The 24599-nt window shown below is 40.6% G+C and overlaps 1 protein-coding gene across 11 annotated transcripts in view; it reads left to right on the plus strand.

Annotated features, from left to right (window-relative positions):
- Positions 1-24599, plus strand: part of IQSEC1 (IQ motif and Sec7 domain ArfGEF 1) — a 353788-nt gene that overhangs the window by 265384 nt on the left and 63805 nt on the right. The gene's annotated exons all lie outside the window — the stretch shown is intronic.

A 24599-nucleotide genomic window follows, 5' to 3' on the forward strand; every position in this document is an offset into this window, starting at 1 on the left:
TCCAGTTTGTGAACCAGATCACCAAGTAAGGAGAGATTTCTGTTATGAAGCCTTGGATTTTATTCAGATTGCAAACAACCGTGTTTGTCTCCTTATCTAGTGAACTCGTGTCTGTGTTTTCAAGACTGTCATCATTAACTGCGTTCAAAGCTTGGGCAAAGTGCCTGTCATCACTCCAGATTATAAACTGAAGGGTACAGTGGGAGTATGACAGTGCAGATGTGTGCAGAAAGTTGACTTTTATTTGTTCTAGGAGAGCTAAAAAATGGCTGTCCAAAAAGTATTTACCTACTAAAAGAAGCAGCATTGAAAACTGAGGTTGGCACAGTACAGATAAACACATTTTTGAAGGATATCCCTCAGTATCACCCCTTCAGGACTGAGCTTCAGTATTAGAGGGGCACATACTGCGTTGAAGAGAAACCATGTTGTGCCCACTGAATGATCATTGGAGAACTATGTACGTTGGTTTATCACTGTATGGCTGTTCCATCTCCCCTATCTGTTGCTCAGACCAGTAGATGAAATTTTAGATAACGTTTGCTGCCTGAATTGACTGAAACATTGGCAGAACCATAAAAGATTGTCTTTCTGAGGAAAATGGGCTAAATCACATTTTCAGTTTAGTGTTGCTTTGGAATACACAAAGGAGTCACTGCGTGCTACTCGTGCTGTGGTAAGAAAATGATCATAGAGAACCAAACTCCAATAAAAAGAAATGGTATCTGCTGATAGTCAAATGTGGTCTGACCAAATATAGGATCTTGGACAGAGGCTGTATTCTTCTGCTTGTTTGTGTTTGCAGGAGAATCGTATCACTGAGTGCCATTTCAGTTGGTTTTCTTAAAGAAAAAGGGAAAGTGTGGGTATTTGAACAATCGAGGAAAAGTGAGCCACCCTCTTAGGATATGTTTACCCAATCTGCTAAAATATTCACTTCCTCTGACATTTTTATTTATTTTGGCACAAAAGCACTGAGTTAAGCTGTTTCCTCTTTCCTGAACTCAGTGCTTTCAAAGGAAGCTAATGTTCAGTCTTGCTAAAGAATTTCAGATAACTTGATAGAGGGACTGCAGTTAAAAAGAACGATCCCAGTCTGCAGCAATGTCTTCCCAGATATTCTGGTTCTCTCTAGGAGCTAAAAGGATCTCAGCTCAGAAAAACTGTTTGGTATTAATGTTGCAAATCTTACCAGATTCTGGATAATGTGATTACAGAAATAGTTTTGCATGTTATCTTGTGTTGTGAACATATGAATTTTCTTTTTCTAAGTCTGTCTAGGATGGATGAAACAGCATTTCTAAGTGCTTCACAAGACCCGTCATTTCAGTGGAGGTTTCTTAGCCTTTAAAGCATTTGAATTACAATAAAATGATACTCTGTCATCTTTTAGTAAATCCCTCACTATAAACACTTTGCTGCACAATAGGCATCAAAATGAAATTGAGTAAACTCTTTATTTCAGGTTTAAAGATTGTCTAATGACTGTCTGGGTGCTTTGCATTAAATATAGGCTTGTATCTAACGGAGCCTGGTTACTTGGAACAGCACATTTCAAATTGTAAAATAATAGGTCAGACATGGGAAATTAGATACTGTTTCCACACAGATTGTTTGTTTGTTTGTTTACATAGTATATGTATAAAATACGGAGAACTTGTCTTTATTCTTCTTCCATGCTTTAGAGAGTCCTTTTCCCCATGTTTACATTATTTAAACGTAGTAGATATTATTTTGGTGTCATTTTCATATGTGCTTTCTTTCTGGTCTTCTTGGAGGCCCATTGTTGCCTTGGTTCTCTTGCAGAATTTCAACTTCTGGGGAATGCTGTGTCTGCTCCCTTCATACTGCACCTGAATGACATTCCCTGCAATCACCCCAAAATACAAAAGCAGAAACTATCATGTGTAGATACTCATTTTTAGGGGGCAGTGATGAGGTACATCAGAGTAAAATTGTATCCCAGAACTTACAGGAGTAACTTTCCACGTAGCTGCCTACACAGAGACTTCAGGGCAGCAACCTGAAGTTTTGGTCAGTCAGTTCCCAGGCCTGAAAGATATTTCTTCCTCCCCAGGTTGGAGCTGTTTTTTCAGGCTGTTTCATGACTTCTCTCAATGTAGAACCAAGTTCTGTGTGCCCAAGCCATCCCCTGAAGGTGTGACCTCTCTTCTTTCGGTGGCAAAGATAGGCTCAAGTAACAACAGATGGCAATGCAGGGAAAAAGCAAAAAGCTAGGAATGGTGATAAGAAATTCATCTCTAATGCTGGCTTGGGTTTTGTCCCTCCTGCTGTGTTAAAAAGGTTGCAGCAAGGTAGCTGAATGTCCATCCTTGCACATTTATCACTGTTTCCTGGGTACATAAAGGCATAGCTGCAGCACCCAGTTCCACAGGTAAAAGATTCCACTGATCTCTGTTGTTTAGATTAGAATGATAGCCAAGTAGCCATTTGTTTCTTGTACAACCAGTATTGGATTTGGGGAGCAGAAGATGAAAAATGAGGCTGTTGCATGTACTCTACAGCACAAAGCAGTACAGAAAACAAGGAAGTTTATCACAGTGATAATGATCATATTTTTATGGTGTGTAAAGTTATAGTAGGATTTTCTTTTATTGTTGTTAGCCAGCCAGCAATCTTGATTCTTCACTTCATGCAAACTGCAGATCAGCAGGGTGCAATCTTCAGGCTATCAGTGTCATCGTTTACTGAAACTTGCTACAAACAGTGCTGTGTGCTGTGGGTGTGCTGTGTGCTCAGCCAGCATGCAGGGAACTACGGACTCTGAAAAACATTTCCTTCTGCTTCCTGTGTAAAGAGACGGTTTGCTTCTGGGGCATACCTACTGCGTAAGTACTGGCAAATGCTTACTGTTAGGAAGAGGAGGATAGATTGTGTGTGTTTGATCTGGAACAGGGATCCACAGGCATTGAATAATGAGCTGATCTAACATAAAGTCTGCTAAGAAATGCAGAAGTTACCATTTCTGCAGGAAGGGGACATGCTGTGCAGTACTTTGAGGCATGCACCCTGGTGAGTGGTGTCTTTTGAGTAACCTCAATAGTACTTACACCACTGAAGTACTGAGGCACGCTGTGGACATCTGCTTCTGCACTTACCTGGATCTTAGGTGTGCATATATGATGTTTCACAGCTACTGTTTAAAATCCTTCAGTTCCTAAAGAAAAAAATGTTTGATTGTTTTTCATGCACCTGCAGCACCTAATGAGAAGGGGCCTAGTCTGACTGCTCTTATTATCAAAGCATCATTTCACTACTGGCAGAGATATTTCCTCGTCCCACTGTTCTGGCAGCACAGAGCAGAGACTTCCTCCCTCTTACTGCAGTTTAAAAGAAGCAAAGGTTTGTGGGCATGATCTGAAATGAAAATATTCAAAAGATTTCATATTAAACTGCTCAGCACTTCCTGAGCATTGTGATACCTTTGGGTTAAGACTGATGGGTGCTCTATGTGGAAGTGTTTTAGAGAATTAGAACTAATGGAAATTAATATTTCAATTGATCTATTCAGTTATGCAGAAATAGCTAGATGGTCTCTGCTTCCTAAATAAGAATAGAAAAGGCTGTGACCAGAGCTGTTCTATTCAGTCCTGTTCAATGTCCTGTTCAAAGCGATTGGATCACTGCAAAAAACCTGCTTTCTTTTAATAGCCATCCTATGAGCTGAAGGATGGCAGAACAGCTCTGGAAGGCACTTCTGTGACATTAATTGCCTGTGCAGTATCTAACTCCCTTCTCTGGATGTGACCTTCATCTGCCAAACCCTGACAATCCCAGTGTGAGAAACCCTTCCCTAACCCTGTGTGAGATGATGCCTGGCCGGTTGAGAAACTTGATACAATGACTTCTGAAACCTGGCCTTTCTGATTTTGGAACAGGAGAGTTTGCCCTCCCAGACAGCCAGTGGGGCTGTGCAGAAGCACTTTGGGAAGCAGTACATTCACAGCAGTGCAGCTTTTAAATCAGGTGCAGCTATGGGACCAGAGAGTTGTATGAAGTCCCTAGGGACCAGAAAACACAAAGGCTGCTTTCTCTTGAACAATGTCTTAAATGGCATGAATGTTTGTCTTTCAAATTGAAATACAGTGATTTTTTTTCCTGTGAAGCACACAGCTATACAGCAAAAGCATAGAAGCTCTGAGACAAACTCAGAGCATGGTCAGGGAGAACAGCAAAGACCTCCTCAAGAGAGAGGGAGCTGCTGACAGTCAGTGGAGACATAACATGGTGTTTTACATGAGGGCAAACCGTCTGACTTCATTAACTGAGCTGACTCCTACGCTAAAAAATTAATTTTAAAGCACAGTTTACCATCCACCCCAAATGACATAGCTGCATCGTCAGCATGGAGGGGCCATCAGGCAGTTTCTTATGTGCAATAGGAATTGTAGCTGCTGATGTATGCTTTGCTGCGGATGCTTGCCAAAATTCTTTCTACAACAGTTAACAAGGGTTTCTTCAAGCAAAAACATCCATGTTATTTGGCTACCAGAGCACTGCACGTTTCCCTACCTTTAAATTAAGAGGAAGGAATTTTGGCTAGTGTAACATCTTATGTATATTGTAATATGAAGCTCTTCTGATAAAAACGCTTTACAAAAGCAGGTTTGATCTGTGTCAATGAGGGTCCAGAAGATTTTCTAAATACTTAGAGGACCTGGAATGTATTTTTCTAATTACTGAAGGTCTCTTTATTTTAACTCTTTATCAGAAATAGAGGAGGAGGCCTTAGCCAGAGATTGAGGAAGTAATTTTTCAATATGCATAAAATGTTCCAAGCAAGTGCCAAAACAGGGTGGAGTTGTGAGTTCTGTGGCTGAGATCAGCACTACCAAGAGCTGCGACCTGTTCACTGTATATTCCAGTGATGATGTAATCCTAATTTAATGTTCATTTTTAAATTCTGTGAATTCTCAGAGTATTTTTTTTTTTCCTCACAGTCTCAGTCCACTGATTTCTTATTAGCTTGTGCAGAATGTCTGCAGTTACAATTCCCTGACGGATGTGAACAACGTTGTCCTGGCCTGGCTACACCTCTGAGCTTCTGAGCCGAGGATGAATATGCAATATTTGTACTTCTGTTTCTCAGCAAAGTAAAAAATGAAGAGGGATTTTACATTGATATATAATCAGTTTCATATTATAATCATATTGTGAGCCTACAATAGTTGAATGTACATAAATAGGCATTCAAGACAACACCCTTCTTACCCACTGAGGGCTTAACCATAGCTTTATTTCAGAGAAGACAGCTACTAACAGTGGCAGAGCCCTTTTTATTGCTAGCACTGTGAAAATTCTCCTCTATACAGTTTACTTCAGCTGTGGTTGGCTGCTGACCCTAAACTGTCATTTACAATAGTGCTAAAATGCCACCTTACGTGTTTTTCATATAGTGAGTTGGCATTTCATGATAACTGAATGTGAGGTTGCCTGATGTAATTACTATGAGGGATAATGGAGAATAGACACGTCAAGTATCTAAGGATATACTCTATTCTGAAGGCTTGCATATTTGGTTGACTTTTGGCAGCAGATTCTTCCTGTCAGCACATCTGAGGAATGCCTGCACCACACTGTTGCTTGGCGAAGATTAAGCACAAGGGGTCCAACAGGGCTAATCCTCGGGGCTGTTCTGAATGAACTGTGCGTAGACCTCTTGCATAACAAGTTCAGGAAGGCTGCCTGGCTTGAAGGATCCCTTTAAAAATACTTTTCAAAAGCTGCTGTAACAGCCCAGTGCCATTGGCAGCCTCTTGAGTTAGTTAAATAAAGTGATTCATAAGCACTCACGTGATAAAGTTCAAGAGTGCCACAGTGGACTCAGTGTTTATTTGAGTTTGCTTTGGACGCCCACCCACCAGAGTTCTGCACCTTCCAGGTAATATGAATTTGATTGTTCAGGTTATTGCTTCAGGGGAGAAGACATTCAAATTCTTGTTCCCAGTTCCGGAAATTACTGCAGGATCTGTTGGGTGGAGGCAAACTTCTGCAGCTGCTATCCCTGTGGAGTAGCTGGAGCTTTTCCAGCTGCACAAAGGTGGAGCAGCTCTCTCACACCACCATGTACAGTCACTCCTACTGAGAGGAAAATACTCATCGGTGTGGGAATGAAATGGCCACAGTTTGTCACAAATTGCTATCTTAGTTCATGACAGATGACTGAACTATCCCTCTTACCCTTCCCTGGTGTGGCACTATGCTGAGTAGCTCTGGAGAGGTCAAAGAGGCTTTCCAAGCCGAGACATAACCTTTCTCTCTCTGCATCTTGACTTGGTTCCCACAGAGCTTTTTCATAGAGGAGGAACATGACAAAGAATAGGAAATTGCAGTTTTAGTCAAATTGTCTCTTTTCAGAATGATCTGACGCATGGCAATGCCAATGTCCAAAGCCATCTGGTGCTTACCAGCTAGATGTAAGATCGGGGCTGCCTTGTAGTCAGACTGTCACAAGGGAAACCAATAGTATTACCTCGGGGGCTGGGAAGTTCTGTTGTTCATTTCAGAAAGCAAGTGGGTAGAGAATTCACCTGTTTTTATTCCAGCCTATACATCCACACACCTTGTAAATACAGTTGAGGTGAAGGCTTTAAAATATTTGAATATTCTTACAGCTTGTTCTGCAGATAATGTAGGCAGTTTACCATTATAAAACTACTGTGGAAAGTGGGATGTACTTACTGCTGTAAGAAACCTGACCTGGAATAATGACAGCCTTATAGGCTATGGAAGAGGAACAGCTGATAGAGGTGAAGAGTGGAGAGCTGGGAGCTACTTGTGTATGTATACATAGGATAAAATAGCAAAAGTCCATATCTAAAAATAGCTATTCCCCTGAGTGTGTGTTCTGAACAGGAAGATTAACAACACACATCGTGGCACCTTGGCTTTCTGGTAGATGATTTATATTCTACTACTGTCTTTCATAGAACGCAAATGTTTGCAGTGGGCATATTGTACATGGTGGCGTTTTGGGCCCCTGCTTAAGTGAAAATGCAGAAGTAAATGTTTTACCTTTGGAATTCACTAAGGACTGTTCAGCTGTTTCAAGGACACTTTTTAATGCGCTGCTTTCACTTCACTGGCGGCATAATTAAAATACCATTGCATCCCATCCACCCTGCGCTGCTGTCTCATTTTCCTCACTCTTGGAGTTTAAGTACAGTCTGAATAGCTAAACATATACGTCTGAATATAAATATTATGCCTATTTGCAAAACAGTATGTACGCTCACAGAAGGTCATGGAACTACAATACTGTTTTCAGAAGGATCTTAATCAGTAAAGGGTCATTTAGTCTTTAAAGACTTAAACAGAATGCCATGAGCAATGCAGAGCCAGGAGGGCTCTATGCAGCTCCAGCAGTTTTCAGAGTCCAGGGCCCCCTTTGTGTGTTGTGATCCAGCAGCTAAAGCAAAACAGCCAGCTGGATCCTGGGATGTGTGAACTGAGCACCATCTCAGAAGGACAGTCTTAAGATTCTATTATGAATATACCTGATAAAATACCAATCCTATCTCATTTATGAAATAATAAGTCTAACCTGACTTTTGGACTTGTTAACTGCAAAGTCGCTGAGAATTTAATGCTTGGTGTTCTTGTTGGTCTCAGAGCCCAGTTTGTGTAAGCAGCTAAGGCTTTTGGAAGCTAGCATGGACTTGGCTGTGAGGGATTTTTTTTCTGCTGTGAAAGGCAATTAACATAAATGGTTAAATGTGTGGTTCATCATCCACTTTGCCTACCTGTTTGTACTTGAGAATTAGGTTATGTTGTTTATTTTTATTGTTTTGGACAGTATCTTAAGAAAATGCGTTGATGAAAGTGATGTGATGGCGTGATCAACTGTCAACTCAGCAGTTATTTACTGCTGGTGGTGCAGCAGTTGGCCTAAGCTAAGAACATCAGGTTGCGTGGAACAGTTTTGTTTAGTTCTGTCTCATATTAACTGCTTTGGTTTCTGTGATGTCTGCTTTGTGTGACAGCCTTCAGAGCCTGCCTTCTATACTATTTCTCTCCTCCCATGTAAGGAGAAAAATACCACCCAGTGTGAGTTAGAATGAAGGAATAGGAAGTCCTTCTAAGGTGATTACAGGTTACTTTGTTATTCCTGAAATGTTGGAAGTATCCCTCTTAATGAATTACAGTTTTAGTACTTTCATGTGGTGTACCTTTATGCTTAGCTGGTAGTCTGCCTTCTCTGTAGCTCTGTGAACAGAGGATCTTCCTATCCCCAGCTGCTGCTGCTTCGCTGATGCTGTTCTGCTTTGACTCATGGCAGGATATTGCAGAACTGCGTTTTATATGATGTATGGGTATGGAAATTCTGTTCGTAAATGAGATTCCTTATTTCTATTAAGTTAATATCTTTGCCTGGATCTTAGAAGTGAAAATGAGACTAGTAAATTATTACTGTGAGTTAAACTGCAGTGAGCATGAAAGCAGAGCTGCTACAGCCCCATCCGAATGGGTGCTGCACCCACTGAGGGCAGCAGGAGCAGCACTCCGGCTGAGATCTTGAGCTGTTAGAAATCTGATCTTCAGCAGTTTTCTTCTTTTTACATTTCTCCTTTTCCCAAACGTTTTGCTGCTGCTAGAAGTGAAAAATGAAATGATTCAGATTATTTCCCAGTCACCACCTCATAGCAGAGCTGTGGTCTTGGCCTTCATTGGTCTTGATGAAATAGGAGAGCTCAAGTTCCTAGTTCAAGATAGAAAACCCCAAGCCCCCTGTAATGCTTTGATTTCATCTCCTACTTCAGCCAGGGCGTCTCTTGAGTAGGAAGGTTGAAACTACGATAGGTTATAAATGTGCAAATATTTTGTTCTGTTTATGAAAAAAGTTTGAATATTGCGGCTATGGGGAAAAAAAAGTCATCTAGACTGAGGCACCTTAGCTGGAATTTTTAAAAGCCAAGCCCTGTATGTTAGTGTGAGGCAGGTATTGTCAAGACCACAGCCAGAAACTGGGCTCTCAGTGCCCTTTGCTGTCCTGTGAGAAGTACGATCTGTCTTTGAAAGTCCCTCCTCAGTCCTGGATGGAGTTTTCATTCTTCCTCCGGAAGCTTTGAACCCTGGCTTAGTTTCAAAGGCTGTTTATGTCTTTAAAGTAGTAGCCTAGCTTGTGATTTTCAGCAAGTTTCTGGAGATCTCGGCCTGTTGTCCGTGGGGAAAGCAATGAGTACCACAACCTGTCAGCCAGGCTGGTTAGCCAAGGAGGACCCTGATGAGCTGTGCCCTGCCTTGTCTGCGCATAAGAAGTGCTTTATGAAAGCCAGCTTAGTTTCAGATGTAATGTTGGCAAACACTGCCAGGAAAGGTACACGGACTTAGTAAAACAGGCACTATTTTTCAGACTTCCATTTACCAGATTACTACCAGCTGCTACTAATACCAAACAGGCCTTTAGGATCTAAAACTCATACATGGAACTGTGACCGTACAGCAGAGCAGAAAATCCTTGGAGTAATCTCAGATGATGGCCTGTCCTCTTAATTTTAACACTTTGTATGTTACAATTATTTTAATATAATTTGACTTGCATTAATATGAAAATATTATTCCCATTCCCTCAAAATGAAACATTTACAACAGCTAATGGTGTATTTTGCATTTTAAAATTTTATCTTGTTAATATTTATAAATTCTTGTACAAAATGCACTGGCATTCAAGGCACTAATGTAGATGTTACGATTTCCATCAAAAATAATATAAAAAATGTGTAATCTGAAGTAAAAAGACAGTTTAAAAAAGTTAGTTTTTACTGCACACAGAGAAAATAAAGTAACTAAAATGTGATTTCTGTGGTTTGGAAAATACAAACAAAATAATAGTTATTCAGCATCCCATGTTCAGGCTTCTCATCAGCTGTACCAGCTGTTAGAGAACAAAACCACTTCAGTTTCAGTGGAGCTGCAAGGTACTGGGCCAAGGTTGGGCACTGCTGAAGATATTTACTGCAGGTTTTTCATTCACTGCCACTTCTCCCCTAATTCTGTGTGCTCTTTTGCTTCACTAAGATGCATGCTGGTTTCATTATTCACCTATAAATCAAGAGCAACTTTGAAACAGACTGTATTGGAAAACACAGATGAATGGTACTGCTAATAATAATCTGTGATATTTCATGCCCTACAAATTCCCTCTCTTGGCTATCCACATGTGTATTTTTACATTCAGAATGCTCTCTTCATCTGAGAAGCAAAGCACCTTAAGGTGCTTAAGGCTTTTGTTCAGGGCAGGCATTACACAAAGCTGCTGTTCTATTTCTCCAGGCTGCAACAGGACGGCTTCAATGCAAATTTTTCAGTGAAAGAGAGGCACCTTGCTTTATCATTCTGACAATGATCGTAAATTGCTCTCTTGCCTGGCAGGAGCAGAAAGATGTATCAGAGATTGGAGGAAAGATGTTTTCCAGAGTAAATCTTTATTGATAGGCTTTTACTTTCCTGCATCAAAACTTAAGCAAACTGCATAGTATGTAATGTACAGCATAGATCACCTGATCTTTAATGCTTCCATATGTACAAGTGACAACTTAATCAGTGTGGGAAAAGAAGCTGTGGAAAGGCAAGCAGCCCCAGCAGGCTGACCCCAGGAAAGCCGCAGCTGCCTGCGCTGCCCTCAGTGGTTGTTAGCAGTGTCAGGTAAGGCAATGCCCAGGATGTTTTAGACTGAAGTGCCAGATTTATGTGACTAGAAAGAAGCAGGGATGTATATATTTCTCTAAGCCACGTTTGTTTTTGTTTTCAGCAAACAAAGCTAGCAAAGTTTTATCTCTTCTGGTGTTCTTGTGAAAGCTGGCTATAAATACTGAACTGAGCTATTTCAGCAGAGCCTTTGTTCCACCTCTTTTTTTAGCACCAGTCTCTAAGGCTATTGTGCTTCCTTGCACTGCTGGGTTCACCTGTAAGGCTGCTGGAATTCTTCACATGCTGACCTTTTCGTTCTACGAAAATGTAAATCCATATTGAGCCTTTTATCATGAATTGCAAGCTTTATTTATTTTAATAAAATGGATTGGAAAATCCATGTTATTTCTGCCATTTCAATAGAATCAGAAGGCTAAATGAAGAGGGCATATTCCCCATGATTTTTGAGATTAGTTGCTGCACATCGAGCTTTGGATTTACAGCTGGTTTAGGAAAGGTCACCAAGGGCCACCTATAGGCTTATAGGTTTCATGTTTGTGCATGTTGTGTTATGCTTTAGGTGTACATTTGACCACATCTATAGGCATAGGGATCTGCATTCATTTGAGCCTGAGCTAGCCAGTGTGGAAGCATACTGACTTCCCTATCAGCTCCATTGAAGCCAATGCTTTTGCTGATGGTGAGGAGTTTGCATCTGGTTATGAGTGCCACCTGCAATGTGTCTGTTGGTTGAGCCCATGGAATATTAGTATTACTTTATGATTGTCTGCAGCAGGAGGACCAACAAACAGCTTCCTGTTTTTGGAACAAAGTCCAAACATGTCTGAAAAACTGTTGTGATAGCATAGCAGAAGCAAGGCTGGGTGACTCCATTCTAACAATCCTACTGACATCCAAACAGAGAAAATGGAGCAGGGAAAGCTGTCAGAGCATGGCTATGTACACCAATAAACAGTGTATATGTAAAGTAAAATAGTTTTTTAAAAAACAGCTAACACAAAACACCATACTAAAGCAGCAAAAAACCCTCATTTCAGCATCATGATGTTTTTGTCTGGTCTCCTGATTAGACTATGTCTGACCACACTTTATAGAAATGAACCAAGATGAGATGCTTTTTTTGTGCCTTTGCCTTTCCCCTGGAGGGGAGCATTCTAATGGCTCTGCTAAATTGATTAAATTAGGTTTTGAATGATACAGACTTTGAACATTCAGTGTATTTCTGGATGTTTCCTATAGCGGAACCTAAATTGCTTCAGGCTTTTGTTCCCTGTCTGGGATTCTGCCATACCCTTCCCTGCTTGCAGATCTGTTTGAAGCACTAACTGTGCTTACAGCCATGCAGAAAGCCTTACTTGCTGGAGTTTGTGTCTGAATTCTGCCGCCTTGGCTTTCATGTGGAGCCAGAGCTTCTCTACCTCCTCCATAAAACACAAAGGGAATGGCCATTCTGTGGGCCACAACCGCACATGGGTCAGCATGATCTGAGAAGCATAAATGCAGAAATATATTCTCCAAGATAAGCTCCCCGGGAAACCTTTCTGAAAACTCATTTGCCTTTCTTTTTATGTTTATACTGTGTATTTGCAGACTCAGGAGTGCAGTACTTCACATGGAACAACTGTGTGTGAACACATGGGAGTGCAAAGCTGAGTGTTGCAAGAGAGGTGTCGTGGGCAGAGAGAACCTCACATGCATTTGGAATTAGTCTGAGTAAATCCCTGATGTTTTTATGTAGTCATTTACTGGCTGCAATAGAATCCATAGCTGACCGAAAGTTATTTGAAAAATTTATAGAAGTACTTGGGCTTTCTATTAACAGTTTTAGAGTAATTAATCCTTCATTTTTTGAAAGAATTGATGAAGAACACGTGCCATTCTATTCCCTTGCATGGTGCCCGTAGCATAATGTAAGCCACGCAGAGCATATGCAGAAGTTTTCAGCAGATGTCTGCTCAAGAGCGTGTCTTTGACTTACAAGGAGATCTCAGTTTGTGAGCAGACAGTACAACTGGTGTTGAAAACAGGGGAGAAAAGAGTGATCTTGGATGCTCATACATAATATTTGCAAACTTAGGAGAAGCAATGAATGAGTTTTTTCTTAAGACATATGTTCTGTCACACCATTTGGATGAGAAATAACATTTCTCATCATCCGGACAGAAACAGCAGTGCGGTTGAATACGGGGTCTGCATGGAATACTGTGTGATGAGTGCTGGTGGTGCCAGAATTCAGTGCCTTTTAAGTATTTTGGATTATTGGCTTTACACACACGTATGTGTATATATGCGTGTGTTTGGTTGAAGGGAGGGTAAGTCTAGATTTGTTAAATGAGCAGTTTTCTTTCGAGCTCTTATAGTAATGTTTTAGGCAAGTTCCAGAGGGCTGACAGGTCAGCCTGAAGGGATTTAAGTAGCACTGAATGCTGTGTCACAGTGTGGAAGGCTTCCTTTGATAGTAGCATTGCTGCTTCTTTTCAACAGACCATGCTACAAAGCAGTGTAAAAACAGCAGTGTTTGAATGCTTTCTATGGGCTTAAATTTTATATGCATAACATCTCAACTCTGTAGCATTGAAAGATGATGGCAGCTATGAGAAGTGGCTGCTGAGAGAAATGTGTTTCCTTTCAACTTCCATCTACAGTGAGGCTGGAGAGTCTTGTCTGTCTCGTTCCATCCCAGGGCTCAACGCGGTACTGGGCAGGAGCTCGAGCAGAAATAATGGCCTCTCAGTCACTCTGTCTTGGGAAGGGCTGCATGAGGCCCATAAGTTGTGCTTACACAACATCCATTTTAAGGAGAAGTCTGAGGGTATCCATTGTACTCTTTTTACAGTCTTCAAAATGTATTTTTTTTTACAGAGTTGAGGAAGAATCCATTTGAAATATTTCCAGCTTGGATGCTTTGATTATTTCTTTCCTTCTGGCTTACTGGAGAGTTCTCAAAACAATTTAAAAAAGAAAAAAAATTCACGAGTATTTCACTATCAGTGAAAGCTAATTTCATCAATTAAAAACAAAGAAAAAACAACAGAACAAATGCCCAAACACCATCCTGCTATCAATACTGAATGTAACTCTTATCCTTAATATATACAGAGTATGCTTGCAAGTAGACATTTAATATTAAATAAATACAAGGGAGCATCACTGGCTTAAATACCAAGATAGGTTCTGTTGATCTGATAGGCAAGGTCAACACAAAATGAATGACCTCATTTGTATTAGCCCAGGTAAACAGTGTAGCTTACAACATGCAGAAGGAGAATCGTATAGATAATATGCATCTTTTCTGCCGGTCATGCATCTGAAAAGTTATTTGTTGACACTCATTGTGATTGGTAACCAAAGATTGCTACATGATTTGGAAGAAAAATCACCAAAATGGCTGTGCAGGAAATAAACTGGGTGCATTTTAGACACATTAAAGTAATTTTGCTATTATCTTTGTAAAGTTTTTCGTAACTATTGACATAAGAAACATGAATTATGTTGTCAGTGGAGAATAGTTATTAAACCAATGCAGAGTGCAAGATCAAAAATTCTGGACCTTTTTTTTCTGTAGGAAGAAAAATATCATTACTGGAAGTCAGGTATGGCTGACATAATTTAAACTGATTGAGCAATACTTCACATTTCAATTACTTTGCAGTTCATAATTTAGACGAGAGATGGCATAATGTACAAACTGCTGATCCAATCAAGTAAATGCAAAAGGTTTCTAACATTTTTTTGAGCTACATTAATATTCATTTTTCTCCCATCTCGAGGAAGGTAGAAGTCTCTTCCTGTGCTTATGTACAGGATTTTTCTGTTGATAACCAAATCTTAGTACTTGTCCTCCAGTTATTCCATTCTTTTCAGAGGGATGGAAAACAGGAATAACCATGGCATTATGCATGTACAGAAATAGCTTTGTGTTACCAGGATAGCCGTAGGTAACAGTGGATGTTCTCACTGCACTGCACTTCTGTACTCCATGGGTTATTTAAGGAGCATGTCAGAAGTTGGACTGCTAGCTCAGCAGGTTGCTTTTGTGTGAGAGGCTTCAGGCCCAAAGCAGTCTGCTCATGGTGAACAGAATGGGCTGTTTGGACAGCAGTGAGTATTATAAATGTCCCTTTAGGATTATAGAGGGGGATTTCAGAGGTGTGGTCCCTGCATAGCATGGCTGGTGATGTTCTCAGATGCCATTTGGGATCTGGAGGGTCAGCTGGGTTTGCACAGAGGCACAGTGGGTGTCGTGTCACTTCATCTCAGGTTTTTACCAAGAGTGAAATACCTGCTATACTTGAAAATGGGTTTCCAGAAAAAAAGTGTTACTAGTCAACTCTTTAGCTTCACCTTTTTGGTTCCTCTGCCAATGTGCTGCAGTCTCCTGTGTATGTGCATGGTGAGTTTGCACCTCAAGCTTAGCTTTCCATTTCAGTTAGAGTAAGAGTTCAGCTGAACAGTTGGTAAAACAGCATTCATACTAGAAACATTCTGTGGTCAGCAATGACTTTCAGCCTATGAAAGAGCCCATTTTATCATCATCTGTACTTGTCATACCTGTCAGGCCCATTAGATAGAAAAGCCGTGGGCAGGTTTCTGTACAATAACATTGGCTGGAACTGGATCCTCTTTTACCCTGTGCCAGTTGTGTTGGATTCCAGCTGCACGTTGCTGGCCATGCTCTGCCCTCAATTACCACTGGGCAATCCCATCCACAAATTAAAACGTTTCTTGTAATTTAGTCTTCTGGATTTTTGATCAGCAGAGCTTTAAACGTGCTGAGAAAAATTCTACCCTGGAGTAGGAGGAAATCTCCCTGGTCAGTTAACATGAAAGGATACCAAGTGATTAAGTGCCAGTGCTTTGCAGTCCTGTGTGTGTTGAGCTAAGGAGGAAAAACTGAAGAGTTCTTTGCATCCAGAGCATTTTTCCTTCTTGTTAGTGAGGATAAGTAATGCTGATACAAAGTAGTTCACTGAAAATTCATACAGTAAGTGCCAGAGATCACCCATTTACAGCACATTCTATATTATTGCTTTTATTGCTTCTAGCTCATTTTTATTCGTCAAATTACTGCACTTTTATAGCATGGACACATGGATAAGAGAGGAAAAGGGAGATTTTGCCTCTTTATGGTGGCAGAGAAAATGAATTTACATTGAAATGACTTCCTGTTTCTTATTTCCCCATCCCTGGAGGCATTCAAGGCCAGGCTGGATGTGGCTCTGGGCAGCCTGGTCTGCTGGTTGGCGCCCCCCCCTGCACATAGCAGGGGGTTGAAACTGGATGATCATTGTGGTCCTTTTCAACCCAGGCCATTCTATGATCCTATGATCTCTAGATTGCTTAGCATCTTATCCTAAGACACCTGAGGGTGATTCTTACCATAAATCAAGTGGTTGCATCTGAAATTCCTTGTGGGTACTGATTGTTGACTGTACCATGTAATTAATTAGTATAATAATTTTCCATTTTCTTTTTGTCTAGGTTGTAGATGAGTCTTAATTTATTAATATTTGCTGTGATTGGGTGAGAAGTTAAAAACTCAAAAGTGCCTTCAGTAATGGAATGTATTGCAAAGTAATCTTATTGTTGCGAGTAACAGGAACGTAGTTCTCTTTGCCATTTTGCTTTTTGAAGGGAGTGATCAAAATACACTTTTGCTTATGGCATAACATCTCCTATTGTGCACCTGAGACCTTGTGGGGCGAGTGGCAGCTCACGTTCTGCAGGAATTTTCCTTCCAATAGCGGAGGGCTGCTGGCAGGAGGTTCTGGTCAGAGATCCCTGGCTGGCTCTTCACTGGGACGTGGCAGTGCTGGTTTATGTTGTTCAATCATTTTTTATAGACTTTTTTTTTTTTTAGATGTAGGTTCAAAACTATGACAGTAGTAATCAGTAATTTCAGAAGATGAACAATTAACATCCTACTGTCTTACCATTATCTCTTCAGTCAGTGCACAGTTGTGCCAAAATACAGCCTTGTGCAGGACGATCTTCAGGAGGTTCCAAAAGGAAACAAGTATGCTGCTCATCCTTGAACAAACATGTACTGTGTATCAGTGTATGCAAATTGTTCCTTCTATTTTCCTAATGTTGCCTTATGGAAGTTCCAGGCAAATGTGGTAGGTGCTTTTTAAGGGGTTGTTCCCCAGCAGTGATCCCAGAGCATTCTGTGTGTCTGGCCATGGCCCAGGGGAGGTGCATTGGTTCACACCAAAGGCTTTCAGACAGACTTTCCCAGTCCCCATTTTTCCTTAACATACCAGCATAGGTCAGTGTTAGAAATAAGATCATTTGCAGGTACATTTTGATACAAGTTTCCAGCTAAGTGTGTGATCTATGGAGGCACATCCAGTGTGGCAAGCTAAGGGACAATATTAAGGAGAAATCTGCAAGAGTGTGCTGGAACATATTTAACCCTCCTTATACTTGAATTTATCACTCCGTAGTGATGCATAATGTGCTTCTAGATCTCTGATGCATTGCATGTAAATTCCAGTCCAGTATCTAAAATTTCATATTTTCTGATCGTTTGTTTCCTCTTGTTTAACAGTGTCTAGAAAGATAATGTTAAGCTGTCCCACTCTGCAGTGTTGCCTCCCCAGCTCAGAAGGAGGTGCATGGTAGGTGTGTTTTCAGTTACTGGAGCTGAGAGGTGCGTGGTGCCCACTCTCAGGTCAGTGAGGAAAGCATGTGTCCCATCTGGGAGCTATTGGGAATAGGTGAACGGTTGGACTGGATGATCTTTTAGGTCTTTTCCAACCTTGGTGGTTCTATGATTCTATGATTCTATGATTCTATCTCTGTCACCCAGTTCTGTCCTGCTCTGCTGCGCCAGGGCAGCTTGGCACATGGAGCTCAGGCAATACATCAGGATTCCCTGGAGGAGTGAACAGTGTGGCCCAGTCTTTTCTTAGAGTTCATCCAGACTCCATAGGGAGGACAAAATGGTGCCCTCTGGTCTCAGGAAACTGCAGAATAAAAATATTCCCGTTGCAAAGCTATTTATTATGCTATTTATTGTGTTTTGGGATGGAATGTTTCTCTTCTGAGGTGTGTGTTTATTGGTTTCTCTTGTATTTCTGCTTATTTATATCTGGCTCAAAATACCATTCAAAGTTTCTATTAGCTATAAAAGTTACCATGGAGAAAGTCAATATTTGTTTGCATAATTTACCCTAGGACTGAATGCCATTTCCTCCATTCCCCTTCTTGCAGCTGGTCCACATAAGGGTTTTTATGGCTACTGAATCGAGTTCAGGGACTTATGTCAATTAGTAGAGGTTTATACTTTGCTACCACACACAGTGCTATTGTCAACACCACAGCTGTTTCCTGGGTTATGTATATATAGAGGGTGACCTTAGTACAGTAGCTCGTTTTGCAGTGCGGTCACTGTTGGTGAATGCAGTTCTGTGTGCTTCTTTTTTCCTTAGTGATCACACTTAGCTGCATCCTAAAAAAAACTGTAAACATCAGACTTGCAGTGAATTTTGTGTGAGGGGCTCTGCAGTGCCAACTGAGTGGTTTGCAGTACTGGGCAATGAGCATAAGAGTGTGCAACAGCTAAAAGGTGGCATGTCTGTAAATATTCCTGGCTTTTAATTTAGGCTTCCGAGTGATACAGTGCATCTTCATGGTGAGATGTTTAAAAGCAGACAAATACCCTTCCTGTGTTCTGCATTGTGCAGGGGTCCACTAATGCTGAAGCCATGAAAATATTTTACTAAAATACTTCTAAATACAACATTAGGTCTGTGATAAGACTTTCTCCTTAACATTCTTAGTCATTTGTTTAAATAAGCAATTTAAAAAGTCATTTATTTACCTTAAAATTGGATTTCCATCAACTGTCATATAGATATGTGTGTGGTATACATGGGACATCTATGTATATATAACACATACATTTTTTATATATGTGAGACATTTCAGTGAAGCTTGTCGAAGAAACCATTTGAACTTAGTGGTTGCTATCAGAATAAACAACTGTAATGCAATCTGAGCTTCAAGTAGAAAAAATACTGGGTTTAGAGTGCTACTTGCAGGACATGGAAAATATGCACTTCTCCATACTGTGTGCTGCACACATGACTTCTCAATATAGCACATTATTTAGCCAGATGTCACTAATGCTCATATGGAAAGGCACTGTTTTATACAGAACATAAATTAGCAACATTCAGATATTCACTTTAATCCTGGCTGATAATTACTTTCATAGCCTTCAGGCAGTATTTGTGGAGTTGGGAATTCTTTCACATTCTTTTTTCAAAGGAACACAATTGTGTTTTCCAGAATTAGCCAGTATTCATAAAGCTGTGTTAAAAGTAGTCATTTATTGTTCTGCTTGGCTTTTGTATAGGTACAAAACACAATGGGCATGCACAAGTTCACTCATCTTACTGAAATTGTGAATAGCTTAAACAGGAAAAGAAAACATTCTAAGCAACAAAGCTGGGCTTTTCTTGCAGATTGAGAGCTTTTGAGACGATGCTGATGACATGAAGCATAACTAAGTGTTGTTAATCTCAGCTGTCTGCTGAGCCCAAATAAACGCTTTGCACAGACAGCACATTATTACTGACATAGAATGAAAGTGGAAAAAAAGAGGAAGCTGCAGGAAACCTTTTCATGTTGTGTATTTGTAAGAGGGAGCTTGGCATCCACTAGGTGCTTCAAGAGCATTAATATGCTGTGTATTAGCTGCCTGGATGGTAGGGATCATCTCAGTGTTCTTATTTTGTCCAACCTCATTTGAGGGCTTTTCATTCGGTGACAAGTTTGCTAACTGCTGTGTGGGCTGTGTGTGCAGTTTGCCATCACCCTGTGTCAGTGGGTTTCCTTAGGGCTTTTTAGCAGTGGTATTTAGTCGTGCTAAAATACCCCAAATCATAATAATGTTTTCACTGTAGTCTCATTTGGAGATAATACTTGAAGGTAAAGAACAGCAATGAAAGTTTGTATTGCTTTTCTTCTGTGCCTTAAATGGGTCTTACAGGTTCTAACTGCTACTTGCAACTGTCCTGCACAAGTTGAAACCTCCAAAATTCACTTGCCGAAATCAGATGTTTTGAATTTCTTCATGTCCTGCTCTGCATCAAAGAATGAAAATGTGTCTGCAAGAAAGTTAGGAAGCTGCAGAGGTGACAACCAGAGTCCAGAGTGAAGATAAACCACATCTTTCAGTGGCAGTGATTTATCTGGCCATAAATGATAGAATCATAGAATGGCCTGGGTTGAAAAGGACCACAATGCTCATCCAGTTCCAACCTCCCTGCTGTGTGCAGGGTCACCAACCAGCAGACCAGGCTGCCCAGAGCCACATCCAGCCTGGCCTTGAATGCCTCCAGAGGATGGGGCATCCACAGCCTCCTTGGGCAACCTGTTCCAGTGCCTCACTGCCCTCTGTGTGAAAAACTTCCTCTGCACTTCTTCTCCTGTATAGGAGAATTACTTCATGTTAGTCATTGGTGTGTCTCACTGTGAGATCTGCTGCTTTGGAGCATCAGTGTGCATCAGCACAGACCTGGTGATACCACCCATGTTTGGCAGTGGCACTGCAGGCACAACCAGTGAGATCCTGCACTGGCAACTTCATGTTGCCAGCCCCCGCCTCCCAGTGTCTGCTGTGCAAAGAGAACTCTGGGTTCACTGGAGGATGTGGCGCTCCAGGTGAGAAAAAGGTGGAGCCTGTCATATATTTCGCTCTTCAGAGACAAAGGACTATTAGTTGTACCTCAGTATCGCCAGACTTGCAAACTGCAATCACCTTGTATTTGCAGTACAGAGTCCTTAGGGATTTATTGCCCCTAAGAATGCAGACCAAAGGTCTTCCTCTCCTTTTTATTCTGTTTTGATATACAATTCCTGGTAATAGTAGAGTGGCCTTCTTAGCTTACAGATGAACTCCTTTCCAGTGCAGCTCTCTGGCTCCTTGTCAGTGCCTGCGCTTTTCTTGGGGGGATTTCCAAGCATCTGCTCTCCTTCTTACCATGGATTTGTACAAAGAAGGTGTTTTCTCTTGAAGAACCACTGCTTGCTGTTGGTAAACTAGCTCGCAGCTTGTACTGCTCAGGACAGCTCTGCTGCTGGGGTGAGTCACAGCACCGTGCGTGGATGCTGAGGGTCTCCTGGTTGTGTTTCTTTTCTTTTCCTTTTTTTTTTTTTTTTTGAGAGAGAGAAAATTTGCATGTAATTCAAACAGAAATTAATAATCACACAGGTCTATGGATCTGTCAAAAGAAGCTTTGAATTGCTTAGTAATATTATAATGATATGTAGCTAATAACTGCTGACTACTTTTGAACACCAGGAATGTCTTGCTGTTAGCAGCACTAAGGGAAGCAGCGGTAGGCAGAACGAGAGAATAAAGGATCCTCTCAGAAGCAGCATGATCAGTTTTTCATAGATCTTTGTAAGAAAATTCTACATGCTGTACTAAGAATGCTCTCATGTCATTTCTTTGGATGTTGTTCCTATAGATGTAAATATTCAGCATTGCAGAGTATGAAATATCATTTACAATAGCTTTCCACACAAGTGTGGGTTTGGAAGATCAACTGCTGACTTTGAGTCACAAAATCAGGTCAGAGTACTGACAGCAGAGAATTTTCAGTCAGGAATCCTGGCTTTGGCGACTGGTGTGACTGTGATCTAATCCTCTTTATGCTTTCCTATTTCCATCTCTGAAATTTTGTGTGTTTTACAACTTGCTGTAGCTTTCTGGGTTGTCTTGTTTGCATATGCTGCTTTACTAGATTAATCTTAACATTTAATAATGTTTTTATCTCTGTGGAAGATCCCTCTTCCTCCCCTCCCCTCCCCCCCCCCCATCAAAATCAGAATGTTAATTCAGATCCACCAACCAGGCCTAAGGAGAGAGTTTGCTACAGACTTCAGACTTTCACTGGCAAGGTTTCTTTTGAGGAGTGATAGACAGACCCTTTTCTTTCCTCACTCAGTCAAAAGCTGAGTGTCTTGTTTTATGGAATGGAATAAAGAAGCTGAATGTGTAGATCTGCTTCACTTTTAGCTCTCCTAGAGATCTGCAAGGTCACGTTGAATAGTTATTGTGGTTTTCCTCTGTAGGGTTTATGGTCTCTGTCCTTCAGTATTGCTCTTTCACACGGGGATAAAGCTATCTTATATTTTGTAAAGGCGTGGTGTGCTTTTCTTTTTTTGAGATAGGTAGTTGCAAATTACAGTATGCAGTCTACAACTCCCCAAGTCAGAGAAGATTTCTATCGCCTTAAATAGCCTTTGGATCTGTTCTTAGAAGAGCAGAGTGATTACAAAGATTCATTGTTTTGCCTGCTCCATGGCAACTGATGCCATAAGGCCTTTTCCCAGATGTGTTTATTTAAAGGCCTTTTAAGTTCAGTTAAAAAATGATGTTGTAATTATTGTTTTAATGCCAATTTTTGTGTTATTGGCATTTAAAAAGAAAAAGTGGACTAGGACACAGCCGAAGAAAATGAATGAGCTTATATGAGAGAAGATACAAAATCCATTCTGGGGATACAAAACCAGGATAAGTACAGTAAAGTATTTGCTTGTGAAGAATTATTTGGCATATTTGAGAATTTCTGGGTAATTCCAGGTCCTGTGGGAAAGTTACCATGGTGTGCTACGTTTATACAGTTATGGGATCAGTTAATGTTTATTAACAGTTTTCACGTGACATCTGAAAACATTGTGACAAGGCATTGTGCTGTACATCCTGGAAATCAATATATCACACAGTTCTGGTTTTCTTAAAGCAGTTTATTTTTCTGAAGTGTACAGGTAACCATGGAGGGAGGGAGCATGAGAAGCTGAGAATTTATCACAGGAAGAGAAAGGGGATCCTTATATGTTAGCATAATTTTTTCAAGCAGAGTTAGATTAATAACTCCCAAAAGCCTATTGAGAAAGAAGTGAGGTATTTAGGCCCATGCGTGTGTTTTAATGTACAAAACGTCGTGTGTTCATGCTCTGTATATGTAGACAGAACTTTATAACCCTGGTTTTTTTCTTTTTTGCTTTATTTTTTTCCCTTCCTTGGGTAGCACTTCGCTTTTATTCAAGCAAAATGCAAGATAAATGCCCATTTTGGCCTTTTAAGTCTTGTAAATAATAGTGTATTTTATGTGATTAAGTTGGGAATTACCCTTAAGCAGGGTCATAATTACTGTAGATTTAGATGACATGTTTTACAAATTGCTGTGTGCTTGTAATTCCAAATTGAGTTTGTTGCACTCTGGGGTTTATAAACTTTATCTTAGCTATTAACGTATTAAATAACAATGATTTATGTAAATTACTGGGTACACCAAAATTTCAGAGTTGTGCTTAATTTAAGGTTTAATTATGTTCCTGTACTACAAATAAAACACGGCTTTAGCAAGGAAGACTGAACAGTTTAACATTCACTACTGAAGAGTTAAATATAACAACGATAGCAAAATTGAAACTGCATTTCTGAGTAGGTCTTTAGTATATGCTGGTTGCACTGACCAAAAACTGGAGTGACATGCAGTGGGTGAACCAACAACTACAGCGAGTTAACCAGCTATCAGCAGTGAGCTTTTCCTGAGGTCAGCCAGCCTGCTTGCTTTGGAATTATTTACCCCTAATTTCCAATCTAGTGAGGATGAGTTCATAGTGTGAAATCTTGTTTTACTTCCTCTTGCACACAGATTTCCTAGTTCTTAATTTCTTCTTAAGTCAGCTGGATCTTTTTTTTTTATGAAGCAGAGATAACTTTGTGTCGCATTATTAGTTGTGCTCCAACAGTTTGCTAGGAGCAAGGATACTAAGATACAAAAATTTACTTTCTTGTCTCCTTACCCTGCTCTGTGTTTTTCTACAGTATCCTGGTGGCAGCAGCTAGATGTCAAAGTGGCAGCTGGGGAACAAGGGGCGTACAGCCTCTTTTGTGTGTGTGTGTGTGTGTGTGTGTTTGTGTGCTATTGGTTGTGCCAAAGCCTCCTAGAAAGTGCAGATGAAGTGGAGTAGGAGTCCACACGTGAGCTCTGTTCGATCCCCTCCTGGCCACTCTCTTCTGAGGCCTGAAATATCACCTCTGTGTTTGGTACAAAGCATGACGTACTGCTCCTGTGTCATCAGGAAAGAAAAGACCTGTAGCTATGTGCTATAAAAAGATTGGTCTAAAAAGTCAAGCCCCACCTGTCTATGAAAAATCACAACCTGCCTGTTACCTGATGGACTGTGGTCCAGCAAAGATGGGTTTGGAATGCTTAAACATAAACAAAAGATCCTTCCAAAAATAATTACACCAGGCTGCCTTGACACAGAAGCCACAATGCCATCTGTGTAGTGCATCAATAATTTGTTTTTCTGTGTTTAATTTCCTGTATCACAATACATGTGAGATCTTGTGTTTATAGAATACTTAGTCATTTAATCTCTACTTCAGGTTTTAAAGACTAAAAACGATTTAAAAGTAATTTAATGGAAATTTTACAGAATGGTCAGAGCAAACTGAGAATTTGGGATTGTTGAAGTTGAGGGTGGGGGAAGCTATAACAGTTATCCATGTGGTATTTGAAATGAGGTTTGTTAGCACTGATTGGTTGTTTTGCTTATCTAGCATACATGCTTGTATCTGCTGAAGGAAGACTGCAACATGTTCTGAAAAAAAACATTTTCAGAAAATTCTTTGACTGCTTTTGAGATCAGAGTGTCTGAGCTGCCCTTTCTGGTTTATATCCAGCCTACATTCAAACTGTCTGCACTTGGTTTCTCCTCTGGAAACCAGTTTCCACTTAGCAGCTGACTTGTGGACTGCTTATGTCTGCTTTGGATTTGTGCCTGATTACACATAGAGACAAAGCTTGGAGCAAGAGCACATTGAGTCAGGACCAAAAAAACATGGAATAGTTGGAGCGTCTGTCTACGATGTCAAAGACTTCTGTGTGAAGAGGCTG

The sequence above is a fragment of the Lagopus leucura genome, unplaced genomic scaffold, assembly GCF_019238085.1.
Source record: "Lagopus leucura isolate 7727_CA_CO unplaced genomic scaffold, USGS_WTPT01 Super-Scaffold_100026, whole genome shotgun sequence".
Classification (NCBI taxonomy): Eukaryota; Metazoa; Chordata; class Aves; order Galliformes; family Phasianidae; genus Lagopus; species Lagopus leucura.